Here is a 4,933-nt window from a genome sequence, read left to right as displayed (position 1 = left end):
TGTTAAATTTTTTATGTGTTACAATGATTATTATTATTGTTTAAAAATTATAATATTATCTTTTTTCTAAAACTTGTAATATTTAGACATTATTAGTTTTTTTTTTTGATTATTTTGGGTACTTTAGTCATTACTTTAATTTTGCTAGCCAAACACAATGTACTTTTGATTTATCTCTTTTAAGTATAAATCTTAATTTTCTTTTGTTAATAGTGTATTAGTAAATAAGCCATCTATGGTGCTTCATTCAAGTATGAATAGCTACTGCAGCTAGACTTCGCCACTGCTTGCACCTATACCATTAAAATACTAAATTAATGTTGCTACTTACTCATGGATTTTGTGGTATCTAATAAAACATGATTTATTATTATTATTTACATATTTTCTTAGTATTTGAAGCCATTTTGATTTGTTATCTGAGTTCCTTTTATTATTTGAGTTTATATTTATTTTTTTCTTCTGATACATTACAACCTATTCTCTCGAACTAATTTTAATTTTGGTTTACTTCTTCCATGTATTTACCAAGTATGTTCCAGATTGCTGGAATGGTTTTTGGTTTATTTCCAGGCATCTAAGGTATCTTTCTAATATCTAAATATAATAATTCTAATTTCATCTATGTTGCTGAGACACTTTATTCTCGATTCTAGGCATTTGACGTGACTTATTCTATGTCTTCCAGGTAGATTTTTCTAAAATATTTCGGAATAGCCTTATTCAATTTATAAGGATGAGTGTATGCCAGTAATTATTGAAGCCATGAACATAAGCAAATAATATTACTATCAGCAAGATTATCGTTCTTATTCATCATAGATCCTGAAAATACTGGATTTTATTAATATCTTGATTTTTTTTATATTTTACGCTTTTTTACAGTACTGCAGATGTCAAAGTTCTGCCATAACTTTCCTGAAGCATCATCGTGTAATTATTTAAGAACTATTGAAATGTCACGTGAATATTGCTGCGATGATACTGCTAATGATGGCTGGAACTTGTTTGCCCTCTTGGGCTTTTTTTATTAAATCCAGACATTCAACGTTATTTTTCCCTTTTTCTACACATTTTAAGTTATTTTTTATGTATTTCGTGAATAGTTCTTTTAGGTATTTTCCAAGTAGGTTCCAAATTCTTGAAATAATATTTCGTTTAATTTTAGGCATTTTAGGTTTTTTTCTGGTATCTAAAACCAATTTTTCCTATTTCGTCTGTATTGCTCTTCTATACTTTTGAAGGTACTTCTCAAGCAATTCATATTATGGAACAAATTTTTCTTTTATTACAGATTTTAGGCATTCAAGGTGATTTATTTTATATTTATCAGTCACTTTATTCTCGACTGTGGTAGTCAATATTTCTGAATAGCCTTATTCACTTTATAAGAGTGAGCGTATATGCCAGTAATTATTGAATTCATAAGCATCCAGATTCTTTTACTAGTAGCAAGATTATTAGCGTTCTTCTATACTATCCTATGTTCTTCTATAACTTTATTTCCAAGCATGGTCATGACGAGTTTGCAGAGATCAAAGCACTGGACGAAGTACAATACAAGTCTAACAAATTATTTAAGATCCTGAGATAATTCAGCTCTTTTTGTGAATCTTTTTTCAATTGTTCGCCTCATAAAAGAAAAAATCGAGGTTTTGCATATTGAAAGAAAAGTCACCCATTTAATTTTCAAAGAATCATTACACACATTACAAAAATCAGTGCAAGCAGAGACTATTGCCTGTATAATCTCTGTAAGCTGACGACGCTATTCTATGTCAAATATTTGTAAAAACAATTGAAAAAGAGGTACTTTTGATGGTAAAGTAAATAGGGCAAAAAAATAGCACATCAGTTTTCTACTATACTAAAAGTATTCTAAAGAACAATGGCTTATTAAAAGAGAAGTCATAAGAAAAACTTCTTTTGAACTAGTAATTAAATAGATATGTAAAAGACTTCACAATGTTGCTAATTTATAGGATAAGAGAGATAACAATAAGTCTTGCTTCCTTGGAGATTCTGATGGGGTATCACGAACTTATTCGTATGATCCCATTGCTCATAAAAAAATATGTTTTAAACAAAATTAACCAAAATATCAAGTTAAAGCAATTCATAGATAATTATTTATAATTTTTCCAATTTTTAAATTCCAAGCATTTTGTAATACATAATTATCTTATTTCAGGAATGAATTGAAACATTATTATCAAGAACTATATGTTGCCGATTTTTATGGATTTCTAAGTGCTTTCCTATCTGAAAGTTGACTTATTGAAAAAACCTGACAAAAAAGTGCTGTTTCTTTGTATCATGAATATGCTACACGTACAATTATATAAATTTATTTTATTTATTGCTTTTGATCCTATAAAACCTCTAACTCAATTTTTTCATCTAACTTGCGATCATTCAAAGATCACTTTCAGTAAGCCCGTTGTCCGGACATCCATAATAACGCAAAGTCAAATATAAATGACGATAGCGTTTACGTAATTTGTTTTATTTTGATAATTGTAAATTTTTCCTTTCAAATTGGATTGATCTTTTTGAACCTATATTTTAGTATTTTCTGCGATTACTGATATTAAATGTTAGATAATTACTTTACTCTTCGTCCTCATGACATAGTCTCTATCAAACAAGAAAATTTAAAGGAATATCACTCGGTAATTAAATTTTTAAATATATGTATATATATGTTGATTGTTTTTTAAGCTAAGGGATGCCTAATTAGTCGATTCTTTAATCGACCCGTAACCACTTGTAAAAAAATAAATCGTGCCGTTCAGAAAGGTATTAAAAGACAATTAAATGAAGGTTTGGAAATTTATCTGAAAAAAATATTAAAATTAAACACATTTGAATTTATTTTTGAAATACTGCTGAACATTAAAAACGCAAAACATCGAAATTTTGAAATATCATTTAAAGAAAATTTAATAGGAAAGAAAAAGTATTTGTTAATAGAGTGTAGGACCACCTCTCTAGCTAATAACTGCTTGATTTGGTATCTGATGAATTTTTTTTAAATTTTCCCTTTATTTTGCTTAGATAACGTTTTTTTTTTAATTTAGCGTTGTCACCCCGTATGCACACACTCACGTCTAGTAAGAAAACCATGACTTAATCATGTGGAATTTTAAAACTTACGCATGATACGTTTCGGAAATAAACTACGTGAACTTATTTATGGTATCGCCGTTTATACAAATATTAGTATTTAATGTGGTGTATAATTAAAATGAAAATGTTATAAATGGTTTGAGATCCTATATAGGGTTTTAAAATTGTCGGTTGTAGATGTAAAAACAGATTACAGGAAAAGAGGATTCTGCGATACAATGGTTTACCTGTACTGGATATATATAATAGTTTTGGATTATAAACTATTGAAAGTATTGAGTGAATGTCAAAATAAGTTATGTATATGTGTTTCTAGACATAAAGTCTGTAATGCATTAATTATATTTTATAAAGCGTTGCTACCCAAACCTATCGAATCACTTTTCCTTAAGGTCAAATAAATAAAAAAGCTACATTTTATAGAATCAGGCGATTTAAAAAAAAAAACATCAAATCAGTAAGACTGAGCATAAATAATGAGTTATCACTATCAGCATGAGCTTATTAAATGTTACTTTTTCGTGGGTAAATTTTTAATTTATTTTATTTTTTGTTTGTAATAATATACTTTTTCCAACTTTTGTTTATTAAAAATAATAACATTATTAAACTTTAAAACCGTATTTAAACATGACAAGCATACCGTATTTAAACATCAGGTGACTTGTACAAACATAACCACTGTGTAACTATTTTTTGTAGTGTTTTAAGTCTGTAATTAATCGTTCACGTATTTTGTGTTTTATTAACAAATTGGTCTTGCGATTAGCTTTTTACCAGCGTCATTATAGATTTTATGGGCTATTAACACTCCTGGCCTCATACTAAATATACGTTGTATTGGCTTAATTTTTACATAGTTTGTATATGCGGTAACATTTGGAATATTTTTTAAATGAACAAAAACGAGTTACTTAAACATGTAATTAGATATCAGCACCAATATAACGAAACAAGTTAGTTGTAGTTATCAGTTAGATATTAAAAATCTCTTAATTAGACAGAAGCAAATATTGAGACCAATTACATTTTATCAAAATAACTGTCGAGAGTTTTACTAAAATATTTAAAAAGGCAAGATTTACAAGAATATGTATACAACGTTGTGCAAAAGTAGAAAAACAATATCAAAATTTGGAAAAAACACTTTTATTACTTATTTCTAAATTTAAAAAAAATTAACAATGAGTCGAGTGAGCTTTACCAGATACGATTTTGCTTCAAAGGCGTAACTCTACAAATTTATAATATCGGGCAGAGGAACTCTTTATAAAGAATTTTCCTAAAACGTTGGCCAGTTCAGCCATTTTGAATTTTAGTTGACGTATAAATGACATTTCTATATAAAGGTATTATGACAGATACAAAAATCACTATTTATTTATAACAAAAACAAAATTCCAGTGTGTTAAAAATGTATAAAAATTTAAAAAAATTTCTTTACACTAATTACTTAATTTTTCAATTTTAATAATTAACTTATTATTACTCATATGACATTAAATTTGCAAGTAGTTGCAATATATAGACTTTGATTTTGTTTCGGGCCAATAATTTAGTGATGTTATATTATGAAATTGTAGATCCGTCCTTTCATTTAATTTTTCCGAAAGATATCACCCATCCGCAATTTTTAAAAATTGGGACAAGTGTTATTAAACTTCTATATATATATATATATAAATATATACATATACTATATATATACCTCTATAAGACACGTTATACACACAAATTTTATAAGATTTTCTTGAATAGTGGTCGGCAAACTTATTGGGCAAGAAAACCTTGTTAGGAAAGTTTG

The sequence above is a fragment of the Anthonomus grandis genome, chromosome 8, assembly GCF_022605725.1.
Source record: "Anthonomus grandis grandis chromosome 8, icAntGran1.3, whole genome shotgun sequence".
Lineage (NCBI taxonomy): Eukaryota > Metazoa > Arthropoda > Insecta > Coleoptera > Curculionidae > Anthonomus > Anthonomus grandis.
The sequence above is the reverse complement of the archived record's forward strand: the minus strand, read 5'-3'. Positions refer to the sequence as shown.